This window comes from Camellia sinensis, chromosome 9 (assembly GCF_055761805.1).
Source record: "Camellia sinensis isolate YWXY chromosome 9, ASM5576180v1, whole genome shotgun sequence".
Classification (NCBI taxonomy): Eukaryota; Viridiplantae; Streptophyta; class Magnoliopsida; order Ericales; family Theaceae; genus Camellia; species Camellia sinensis.
The window spans coordinates 10,415,377-10,428,915 of NC_138969.1; the positions used below are offsets into that span (position 1 = coordinate 10,415,377).

Genomic DNA, 13,539 nt, shown 5'->3' on the forward strand with positions numbered 1-13,539 from the left:
TCGAGCGTCGCGCGTAACTTGGCACTCGAGCGGGTAGTTCAATATCGGTGAAAGTTCTGGAAGGGGGTAATCTACACTCGAGCGGACTGGTTTTCGCGCTCGAGCGGATGTATTTTGTTTTTGTGTCTTGGCGCTCGAGCGGGACTTCTTGTGCTCGAGCGGGTCCAGTTTTTGTGCTTGACGCTCGAGCGTTCTATTATCCGCTCGAGCGGATCATGCGTATATCAGTTGGCAGCTGGACATTTTTGAATCACTTTTCAACTTCCACTCTCTCTCTTACTTTTCCGAAAAGCCATTTTTGAGAGCTTCTCTTACTACTTTCTCCCTTCTCTCTTAGGATTGATCTAGTTAGAGTGTTCTCCTACCCTTTGGCCTTTACAAAAAGTGTGTTGATCGTCGAGGGCTACGTTTTGATCCGAAAGGTTTGGAGTTTGGAGCACTTTAAGTTTGGTCTTCTTCTCCGTTTGAGCTCTAACTTTGAGGTAGGGATATCCTACTCCATCTTATGAGCTTTATCTTTAAATTTTGGTATTTCGATATGTTGGGGGTTGTTAGGTAATTTTGAACAAATTTGGGGTCTTTGTGAAATTTTCAAAAGATGGGATTTCAAACATATAAACCCTTATGTATGTAATACATTGGAAGATGGACTTGGTGCTGGATTATCGATGGAGAATGGAACCTTAGGGTTAATATTGTAAATATGGGAAAAAGCCCTAATTGTTATGATAAATTAATTTGTATAATTAATTTAGGGAAATGAGAAATTGAATAGGAAATATCCAAATTGGAAAGGTACGGGATCAAAGAGTGTAGTTAGATTAATTTATCGCTCACCTAGACAAAATGTTGATATTTTATCCATTCAGTGCATTTATTTTCTGTTTAGAAATAACTGCTTTGGGCTATCGGTGGGAAATAGTCTTGATTGTTGTAGACAATGCATGATGATTAGGCAAATTAAAACTAATCAATTGAGTATGCTATCGAGTATGGTGGTTGGTATAATACATCAAAATTTTGTATTGATTGATTGAACTTGTATATGATAATTGTTATATACATTGTATTGTGTGGGAGGAGATGGTGGATGTACTCCATGGTTTATTGGAAGATGGGGGATGGACCTCTAAAATGGATATTGTTTGACATTGATACAGCATTACCATGTATATCATTTGTGAATTATAGAAGTGTTTTGTTTGACATTGATATAGCACTAAAATGTGTATCATTTGTCTTGATTGATTTAATTTGTATATGAAATTGCTTATATACATTGTATTGTGTTGGAGGAGATGGGGGATGCACTCCACGGTTTATTGGAAGATAGGGGATGGACCTCTAAACCGGATTTTGTTTGAGATTGATACAACACTAAAATGTGTATCATTTGTGAAGTATGGAAGTGTTTGTTTGACTTGATATAGTACTAAAATGTATATCAGTATCATTTGTGGAGTATGGATATGTTTTTGTTGACTTTGATACAGCACCAAAAAGGGTATCCATTATAAATTTCGAAAGTATTTTAGTGATGAGTTATCATCTCATTAAATTATGTAGCCAGACTCTGAGCCTTGTTTTCAAACTTGAAGTTGGATAAGAAATGGAAGATGAATTGTAATATGGACATAATCGTCATGAAACTGTAACATGGTATACGTTGGAATATAAGTGTGGACCATCTATCTAATGCTATTGTTTTAGTCATTGTTTATAGTTGGTTTAGTGTATTTCTACTGGGCTGTGGCTCACCCTATATGGGACTTCTTTTTCAGGTATCGATGGTATACCACCTCCAAGAACATAGTTTGGGAGGCTAGAAGCAGACAGACTATTTTGTTGCTTTGTTTTCTTTGGATGTATTTCATGTAAATTCAAGCCAAGGGCTAAATATGTATTTGAGTTAGTACTATATTTTTGTAACCAAGTGTTGACTTGGAAAGTTGTAAGCCTATAGGGTAGTTACTTTTGTTGTCAACGTGTAATACATTTTGTAAGGATACTCTGATGATTGTAATATAATATCTCTTTCCTGTAACTTGACTGTATGATATTATGGGTTTATTTTGAGGGCGTTACACTTCTCGCTATGCAGAAGAAGATTTCCTCGAGTCCTTACCAAAGAGATTGATCATCGGTCTTGCAACTCTTTTCTTCTCTATAGCATCCATGCTTGTAGCTTTTAGCGCAACGTTTTTCATTGTACTTGGCCATTAACTAGCTTGGGTTGTCATCCCCGTGGCGCTAACTGTTTGCATATCGGTCACATTATTTGCATTTTGCAGGTCCCTTTGTTGGCCGATGTGGTTCGTTCTACTTCTGGGTCCGGAATTTTTGCTCGTCGTAACAGAGATACTCTTTATTAGAGTTCAACAATGGATTATTAGTTTGAATGTATAAGAATGATTTGTGTGATGTACTAAAATATGTTGTTAGTTTTTCATTATATATAGTGGTTACAATAGTATTTGTTCAATTTATCAATAAAATGTGACAAGGCTATTCTTTTAAGATGTCAGTTTCAATTTCATATGATTTGATTTATACTTCAATTTTTAAAAAGCTTACTTGAGTGTTGCAACTTGTATTTTTATGAAAATCAAACCAAATTTCACTCTTAGTTGTCTAATTTTCTTTCTGCAAATATATATTAATATATAGAAAAATATTATATCAACTAATAAATCTTATAAACTTTACCTATAAATTTTCACTTCATTTAATTTTCAAATAGTATATAAGAAACGACAAAAACAGAACATTATTTGAATTATTGTGTGCTTTCTCTATCCCCTCCAAAGCTCCGATAAAGCTATACGATTCTCAGATATGTATAGCCAATATGCTCGCTTTTATCAATAATGATAGTCAATGTCCCTAAAAAAGAACATAACAAGTCTAAACCAACACCTGAAACCAAGTTTATAGAAAAAAAATCAATAGGGAAAGGCTTTTTTGTTATTGATTTGCACAATCACTGTAGTCTCTCTGCAATAAAAGACAACCCTAATCAATTTGATTTGAACTTTCCTATTACCAATTGACTCCAAAGTTTAGAGTAGAATTGTTAGATAATCTAAGGCAGAGGTTTTTTTCACAAAGAAATTTATAAAGAAAGCCAAAGAAATTCTCTGTAAACAAAGTCAGAAAAACTTCAATTTTCTATAAACAAAGCTAGAAAAATTTGTAAATAAAGCCAGAGAAATTTCAATTTTTTTTGGTTTAAATCCAGAGTAATTCTCTGCATGTAATAAGGCAAATTTTTCTAGTTTGAAGAGAATTTCTTTCGGAAATCTAGAGAAAAATTCTCTGGTTTAGAGAGAATTTCTCTAGGAAGTCCAGAGAAATTCTCTAGATCGATTTGAGGGACCTTAGACATTATGAAAATATTGAATGTTCTTTGTACTATAAAATCTTAATACCAGAGACTCCAAAAAAAAAAAAAAAATCCCCTATTTAGATTAGGTATATTTAAAAAATAATTTTTAACTTAAATATAATTTTTTATATTAAAAATAACAAAATACAAAAAAAAAATGTCATAATCTGCTTGATTTGAATTTTTAAAAATAATTTTTTGAGTTTTCAATTTATCTATGTTTTTGTTCGTAGTGAAATTTTTAAATATTATAATTAATTTTAATTATTATATTTTTTAGATCTACTTAATCTAAATATACTTAAAAATTAAAATATTGTGAAGAAATAAATATAAAAAAAATAAGAAAATGTATTAATTTTTTTGTATGTATTGGGTTTATCTCATGTTCATATGTCAATGTGAGAGAACTTGTGGGGTCCATAACGTCCATCATAGGTCCCGTTTTAATGATTTGAACAGTTCATTTTATAAGATTTACAATGTATCATTCACGAAAAAAATGGTTCAACCTAATAATCGCAATATTTTTATTTTATCGTACTTGTCTCTAAAAAATAAATAGCATATTTTCAATAATCTTAACATTTTCATTTTATTATATTTGTCTCCAAAAAAATATACGGAAATATATTTTAAAAAATAGACCATCTAATTTTTAGATACAAACACGATAAAATAAAAATGTGACAATTATTGAATCGATCTAATCTTTTTCATAGATGATATATATTGAGAGATTTATAAAGTAAACAATTCATATCATTAAAACGGAACCCATGATGAGTTCGATAGGTTCCTCCAATTCGTTCATGTTAAGATATGAAGATGACAAAAATCCAACTTTTTTGTTTTTTGTTTTTGTATTTAGTGAATTTTTAAATTTTTTTTTGGCATTTTTTTTTAAGGTCCTTAATACTAGTAATTTAAAGAATAGCGAACACCAAAAAAAGGGATGATGTATCAGGACCCTCAACTGAACGTGCGCATTTTTAATTCTTTCTTGGACCATAATACCCTTCACAAATCAACAGAGAACACTCCACTCGATTCCGAAGACTCAGTTCCATTTCAAAAATCCAACCATCTTCACGAGCAAGAGAATAGGAGAATTAGGGTTTCACAATCATTTTCACTATCAACATTACGGTTTCATTTTCTTCTGCCAAAATCTTTTTCATTCATTCCTCACAAATTTCTTTGACTCGTTTTCACTATTCATCGTCATCTCAGTTCATCTTCATCTCATTGCATATTCATCTCAAGGCATATCAGTTCGTAATTAGGGTTTCATCATCACTCTGGTAAGTTTTCTACAATCCAACGAGTTTTTCACTGAAAACACAATTAATTGCATATTTTATTAGCTTTCCATTTATTAGGGTTTCAATTTCGTAATAAAAAGTTACATAAATTTAAAAAATGTTATTTCTCTAAGTTTTGAACTTAATCTTGAAGATTTTTGTGTGATTTTGTCTTTAAATTTCTCTGTCATTTGAATTTCTCTGGTATGGGCTTGATATATGTTTCTTCTTTGAATTTTCTATGGCATGTTTATTCCCCCATCTTCTTTGGTATGGTTAATTTCTCTGTATTTCTTTGTGTAATTTTCAAATAGAATTCATTCAAATTTCTCTACTCTATAAATTTCTCTGACTTGCCATGTTTAATTTTCTCTGGCATGTGTCATTTTCATTTTCTGTGCTTGCTAGATTTATGTTTTTTTCATGAATTTTCTCTGGCTATATTTTACATCTATATGTAATTTTACTCTCTTGCCCGTGTCTATGTTTATCTGGAATTTATAATTTTCTCTGGCTATATCACTTTTCTCCATTGTGTGTGTCTGTCATATTTAATTTTTTCTAGTTGTCTGTAAATTTCTATGGCATTTTAATATTATGGAATGGAAATTTTCTCTGGAATGTGTTTGGATTTTCTCTGGCTATATTTTACATCTACATATAATATTACTCTCTTATTTGTGTCTAAGTTTCTTTGGCATTTATAATTTTCTCTAGCCACATCACTTTTCTCCCTTGTGCGTCTCTGTCATGTTTAAATTTCTCTGGTTGTGTATGTAAATTTCTCTGGCATTTTAATATTATGGAATGGAAATTTTCTCTGGAATGTGTTTGAATTTTCTTTGGCTATATTTTACACCTATATATAATATTACTCTCTTGTTTGTGTCTAAGTTTCTTCGGCATTTATAATTTTCTCTGGCCACATCACTTTTCTCCCTTGTGCGTCTCTGTCATGTTTAAATTTCTCTGGCATTTTAATATTATGGAATGGAAATTTTCTCTGGAATGTGTTTGAATTTTCTCTGGCATTTTTATTTTCTGTGGTTGCTAGATTTATGTTTCTTTTTTGAATTTTCTTTGGCTATATTTTACATCTATATGTAATTTTTATCAATCTTTTAAAATTTTTCTGTCTTGTTTATGTTGCTTTCTTTATTTTCTTTGGGAATAGAAATTATCTGTGGCAACATGTATTCCACACGAAAACACTCAGTATTCTCTTGTCTATGTCTAAGTTTCTCTAAAATTTATAATTTTCTCTGGCCACATTACTTTTATCCCTTGATAATTTCTCTGGCATGTTTATGTTGCTTTTTTGATTTTCTCTGGGAATGGAAATTTTCTGTGGCTAGATGTATTCCACCGGAAAACAATTAGTACTCTGACATTTAATTTTCAGTGTATAATTTTCTCTGACATTTATAATTTTCTTTGGCTATCTTAGTTTTCTCCCTTATGTGTAATTTTCTCTAACATACTCAATTTTCTGTAGCATGTTTAATTTTCTGTGGGATCTAATGTTGACATCTTTATGTTTTCATTGTCTAGAAATGGCGAAACACAAAAGCAGCAAAACACCAGAAATACCACAAAAGAAACAGAAACTCTCTGAGCCTTCTTATGATCTTAGATCAAAAGGCAGCAAAACACCACAAACTCCTCGTCAAAAAACACAAGTCCAAGGTGATGAAGCAACAAGCGTCAAGATGAATACCCCAACTTCAAAAGACTCAAGCTCAAGGGGAAAAAAACATGTTAAACTCCAAAGAAAGAGAGCTCATTACAGCATCCAATACTGATCCAACCTCTCATCTATTATCTCATTTTTTCAAACCCTTAAATTCAATTCAAACCAATTTGAAGAGCTTCAAAAGACTCAATTATGGTATTTGATCCAAGCTCTAACCACTGGAAGGATGGATCTAAGGAAGTCTAGGAAATCTGATGATGATGTAGTTGCAATAATCCAACGTTACAATGAAAAAATGAAAGCATTCACAGTTGGTAAAAAGAACTTGGCCTTTACAACCAATGACATGACCTTGATTTTTGGTTTGCAAGGTGGTATAGAAGCCATGTCATTAAGATACTCAAAAAAGTCAAAGACTGCATTCCTAACGCGAAGATTCCCATAGGACACAAGGCTCACTGGTCATGTTCTTAAGAATGCCTTGGTCAAAGCAATGAAAGGAAAGCAATCAACTGACTTCAAAGATGTAGCAATCATTGTTACCTTGTACTTGTGTCTCACCCTATTTTTTGCAACAAGTGAGAATTCAATAAGGTGGGTTTTTACCAAGTATGTGGAACCTCTTGAATCAATGAAGCAGTATGATTGGCCAGAAGCAATCACAACAACATTGATCGATTCTATAATAGCATTGCACAAAACTCCAAAAAAAGTTACGGGGTGTCTCATTGCATTGCTGGTAAATAGAATTTCCATTCAAATTTATAGTTATGATACTTACAAATTTGTGTGTTTAGCAAAATTTAATTACTTCAATTTCCATCACAATATTGGCTATGTGAACATGCGAATATCATTGACTGGGAAGATAGCAACACAACTGACTTCTTAAGATGTACCAAGTGGAACCTACAAAGCTTGACCAAATAGTTGCAGAAAACACCAGTCCACTCTCTTGCACTTCAACAGGTTAGATTTCTATCGCCATTGCATTCTCAAATTCCAAAATTTCTCTAACCACTGGTTGTTTCCCTTTTTGTGCTTTGATTGATTGAGATCAATTTTTGTCTGCGATGCGATATCTTGTATGAAATTACTTATGTGCGTTGACTGATTGACATCAATTTTATCTGAAATTTCAATTTATGTTGCTTTTTTGATTACCACTAGTTTATTTCTACCCTTGTAATGAATTTTCTCTGGAATCCAAATTTCTCTAACCACAATTGTAATACATTAACTTATATGCCTTGCTGAATTTTCTCTGATATCTAAATTATGTTGTTTGTTTAATAATTTTCTCTGGCCCATAAAATTATTTCTCCTTGTGTGTAATTTAATCTGGCCCATAAATTATGTGCCTTGACTGATTGAGATCAATTTGATCTGAAATTTCAAATTATGTTGCTTCTTTGATTAACACTGTTTATTTCTACCCTTGTAATGAATTTTCTCTGGAAGCCAAATTTCTCTGATCACAATTCTAGTGATATTAACATTTCTGCATTGATTGATTTTCTCTGATATCTAAATTATGTTGCTTGTTTCATAATTTTCTCTAACCCATAAAATTATGTCTCCTTGTATGTAATTTTCTCTAGCTCATATAATTTTCTCTGAAGTTTGTTTCCCATTAGTATGATTTAGATGAATTTTATCTGCCTTATTTGAATTTTTCTCTCAGTGAAATTTTAACATTTCTCTAATAAAAGAGCCTCCTATTACAAATAGATAACGAGGAGCTAGTTAAAAACCCATTAGAGGAGTTTTATCTTGGTAAAAAGAAAAGGAAAGAATCAAAAAAGGCATTGGTCAAATTCAAGAAGACATTAGAAGATTCATCTGAAGAAGAAAGAAGGAATGAAGCAGAAGAAGGCAACACAGAAGAATAAGAAGCAAGCAATGGAGATGAAGATCAAGCAAGCAATGCAGAAGCGGAAGCTAGAGAAGAAAATGAAGAAGTAGAAGACAAAGAAGAAAATGACCAGAAAGAAGAAGAAGACAACGAAGAAGAAGATGAAAGCACTGAATGTAAAGAAGAAGAAGAAAGCAATGAAGAAAGGGATGAAGAAAAACATAATGAGCTGATGGACCAAGATCATGATAGCATTTGTGGCTCAACAATGCATCAGCCTCAAGAATATGAGGGATCAAAGGATGCTCAAATTGCTAATCTACATCAAAGACTAAATGCATTTTCAAAATCCAAAATAGAAGAAGAGAAAAATTGGAATGAATTACTTGCAGAAAAGGACATTGCAATAAGAACCTTTACATCATATAACTTAGAACTTCAAGAAAGAGACAGCACAAACCAAATGAGTCTAAGGATGTTGGAGGTTCAAAAAGAAGATGACACAAAAACAATTCAACAGTTGAGGTATTCAATTTCAGAGCTTGAAACTAAAAATGCTAGAGTGCATGAACAAATTCAAGAACTATTTGTCCAACTAGCAACACAACCTTACCGAACGCCAACACAAGTTCAACCCCAAGGTCAGTGAAAACCTTGAGCCACAAAAAGTTATGTTCTTGTGTCAACTTAATTTAGAGAAATTTCTATTTATTACAATTTTCTCTGTCAATGGTAATTTTCTCTGGAAGTTAAATTTCTCTGACCACATTAGTTTGTCCAGTTTGATTTCTGCTGCTTATTTGATTTTCTCTGTCTATTTGCTTGTTTGATTTTTGGGGCTTGTTTGATTTTCATTGTGTATAGTTGGAATAGAAGTAAGACAACAACCAATAACTTAGCAAGAACAAGTGGCACACAAAGAACAACCAAAACAAAAGACAAAAGTCTATGGCAACTGGAAAATATTGAATCAAATAAATTTACATATTGAAATTGTCATGACCTGAACCCCCCTATAGGTAAGGATCATAACCAACCAGTAATCATTAGATTACCTACGGCCTTAGACAGAAAACAGATTTTTAAATAATCATATGGGGCCAAAAGCGGAAGCAGACTTAAAAATTTTGTCCAATGAGCTATGCTTACATGATAAAGCGAAACATTTCATAAACAGTCCATAATAACTCACACATAAAAACAGAGTTAATATCTTATACATCCAGGAACTTCAAGACATGCAGTCAGCCAAACAAAACAAGCTTATATGCATTGATGGTCCAACGTATTCACCGATATAGCAAAAGTGTAAACACATGAACAAAAATAAAGTCTCGTGCGTCAAACGTGCGGGCTGACTCCACAAAACTTGACTTCCTTTCATATCTTTCACTGAGGTTGGGTTTGGACATCCCTTTGCTCACCTGCACACATACAAATAAGAGTGAGCGATAGCCCAGTGAATAATATCAAAATAAAGAAGTTACATGAATGAAATTCGTAACAGACATATCTAACGGCCTTAGGCCCATTCACGTTTTTATCTAATATATCAAACGGCCTCAGGCCCAATTCGCTCTTATCAAACGGCCTTGGGCCCAATTTGTTTGTGTCAAATGGCTTTTGGTTCAATCATTCATGTCAAACAGCCTTCGGCCCAAGCATTTATATCAAAAGGCCTTTGGCCCAATCATTCATATCAGACGGCCTTTGGTCCAATCATCAATGTCAGACTATCATTCATGTCAGACGGCCTCTGATCAAATCATTCATGTCAGACGGCCTTTGGCCCAATCATTCATATCAGATGGCCTTTGGCCCAATCATTTATGTCAAGCTATTATTCATGTCAGACGGCCTTTGGCCCAAATATTCATGTCAGACGGCCTTTGGCCCAAATATTCATGTCAGACGGCCTTTGGCCCAATCATTCATGTCAGAGGGCCTTTGGCCCAATCATTCATGTCAGATGACCCAATCATTCATGTCAGACGGCCTTTGGCCCAATCATTCATGTCAGACGGCCTTTGGCCCAATCATTCATGTCAAGCGGCCTTTGGCCCAAATATTCATGTCCGACGTATTTATGTGTGTTTCATACTCATGATCATGATCGTATTTGTATTCACTTAGTCTTAAGCAAAAGACTGACATTTAGAATACTCATTCTTAATTCAAACATACAAATCCATAAGGCATGTATAGAAGTAACATTTGGGAAAACAACATACTTGAACATATCTTTACTAAGACATTACTCACAGTGTTCTGCCGGTGTATTCGTCCTTATGCTTTACCCTACACAATTCATAACACATATTGAGTTACAAACAATTCAATTCGTTCTTTAATCTATTTATTTCTCTTAGGCTTCTTTCTTTACCCTTTAGGTCATTTACAAAGCTCAATATATTCCTAAGAGTGCTTAGAAATGAAAGAGAACGGAAAACAAAACACAAAACCATTTTTCATAATTTCAGGAACAGGGCTCTCCGCTCGAGCGCGGATTGGCCGCTTGAGCAGACCTCTTTGGTCTGCAGAAGTACTGGTTACTACATTTTTATGCTCGAGCGTGACTCTTTCCGCTCGAGCGGACATCAATGTCTGCAAAAGTTCTGGAAGCCAACATTTCACGCTCGAGTGGCGCTTTTCCCGCTTGAGCGGACATGCCGAATTCTAGAATTTCCAGAATTGCATTTGAAGCTCAAACTTAGCTTTCAAAGGGTCTAAAGCTCATGTTCTTGATACAAAATCGTAAAAATCTTTATACAATATGAGGACATAAGAAAATTGAGTCTAATTTGTCCAAAATCAAAATTCAATTCCCAAATTATTTCACATTTTTCTTGACAACCCATACCAACTTCATATCTTTAAAACTCATGCAAATTAATTTTCATATCACTTTGAATTTCACATGCATGTGTGATATAGGCTTCATTTTCAACTTAAATAACACAATTGATGCTCATCTTCATCAAACATGATCAATTTTAAATCAATTACATCAAAACTCCTTTAATTTACAAATTAGGTTCTTTGTTCATAAACCCATATTTTCCAAAGCTTAATTCTCATTACATCAAACATGAAATCAATTATTATAAATCCATGATGCATGTACAATTAGAGTATTAGAACTTGTAAAATTTGTCCATGCATGTAAGAATTAGACTCAAACTCATGCAAGTTATTCCAAAATCAAACCCAAAATAATTAATTCCCAATTTAACTTCCATAAATTTGAACTTAACTCTATTTCTTCATCACCTTACTAACTTCTTTTTAATTGCATGGAATTGAATCTACTTACTTCTTAATTCCAACTTCTAGATAATTTATCTATAAGATTTGAGCTTTGATTCCTCATCTAGAGTTCTTAATTGATGAGTTTCTTATGCATGCAATTTCCAAAATTTAAACTAAAATGATGAAACTTAACATAATTTTCCATAATTATGTATGTAACTCATTTCTTGCTCAAAACCCAATTTCTCTTTAATTTCATGAACATGATTCCAATTTCTCTTTAATTTCATGAACATGATTCCAAACCCTTCTCAATCTCATGCATAAAAAGAAGATCCTATATAAATCAAGTTTGAATTCCATACCTCAAATTTTAATTTCAGCAATTAGATTTGATTTCCCCATTTAAATCTTCTTCTTCTCTAGCTTCCTTAATTTTCTTCAAAATTTCCAGCAAGGATTCAAGGAATTGAACCCTCTCTCACTCACAGTTCTCTCTCTCTCTCTCTCTCTCTCACTCACGGTGTTTTTTCTCCCTTTCTCTAACTCTCTATTTTCCAAGTCTAGCACATGAACTCATATATTAACATATTTATATAATTATCATTGTTGCCTTCACCTTACACGTGCACACACACAACATATTCCAGCACAACGCTCTTATACATACAACTAAATTTCTCAGTACACCCATCTAAATTTCTCAGCGCACCCACACTCACATTTCTAGTTTGTTTCATAATGCAATTTATGCTTAGGATTAATTTAATTAAGCAGCACTTAATCTTAATAAATCTTAGCTAACACATAATTAATTAATCGTAACTAATCACAAATCCCACATAATTTAATTAGTCCAATTTGAATTCCTTAAGAGCCCAATTAATTATATTTAGTTTATCAATCTGAATCAGATTTTTAATCAAACTTCCAAAAGGCTCCAAATATTAAATTAAACTTATTGTCATCATCAATTTTGATTCCCCAAATCATTTAGGCCGTTAATTTCTAATCAGACTCCAAATTTTCATCAATAAATTATATATTCAAATTGGACACCGCATAAATAAATTTCATTCGTAGTAATCACAATTCTCAATCTTCATAATTTAATTAGCTTAATTAACTTCAATTCGTACCTAATTAATCGAATCTCAATTTTACTAAACTGTATCGAATATTTAATTAACTCCCAAATGGGTTCGTAATTAAAATTAAATTGATTTAATTTCTTAATTTCGTTTCCTTAAGCCATTTGGACCCTTAAAATAAATCTTCAATAGAATCATATACGAATCAGATTCCATAATTCTCACAAATCCCAAATTAAATTAGGATAATGACTAATTAAAATCCAAATCTCCTTAATTAACCAAATATAAAATATTATACGTGACGGGGTCATCACAGAAATATGATCTGTTACTTTAGAGAAATTTAACTTTTATTGATATTTTCAATGTCTACAGTGAAAAAAGATCCTACATCAATGATAAAGAATTTAAAGGCAAAAGAAAGGAAAGAAAAGTAGCAAAATCTAGAATTTCAATATCCCAAAGTTGTGAAGCTGACTAAAGGTTCAAAGTAAGCTGCAAAGCAAACAGAGCAAACCACCAAAGACAAAGAAGTATTTGATGCCGATAAGTACGCCTTGCCTCAACCAACAAGCATCAGAAAATCTTGGGTTTTTCCACAAATTCTACCGGTTTCAAAATTGGTAAAAGAACATGTAAAAAACATCTTGCAGCATATATCAAATGTGTCTAGACTCGAGTAAGTGCAACAAATAAAATACAAGATAACAAATAACAATTTACTAACTTATATTGCATTAACAACTATTAAATCCTCTATTTTTTTCATCTTGTAGGGCTTTAATCTAGACAAGTGAGTTGAATCTCATTACCTTTGAAGATATTGGAAACCTAAAAAAGGAAAAAGAAATTGCCAACAATGTAAGTCTTTCATCAAAATTTCTCTACAATGTTCCATCTGCCTTTATAAACCAATGTTACAATTATAAATGATATTTTTTAGGTCATTGATAGCTATG

At 32.6% G+C, this 13,539-nt stretch overlaps 1 long non-coding RNA gene across 1 annotated transcript; it reads right to left on the minus strand.

Moving 5' to 3' along the window:
- Positions 1-9,176: 9,176 nt before the first annotated feature.
- On the minus strand, positions 9,177-12,051 carry LOC114284954 (uncharacterized). The gene is made up of 3 exons (XR_003637119.2): positions 11,852-12,051; positions 10,500-10,535; positions 9,177-9,661 (listed from the first exon to the last, which is right to left on the minus strand). It is a non-coding gene; the product is annotated as an uncharacterized LOC114284954 (long non-coding RNA).
- Between the last annotated feature and the right edge of the window lie 1,488 nt (positions 12,052-13,539).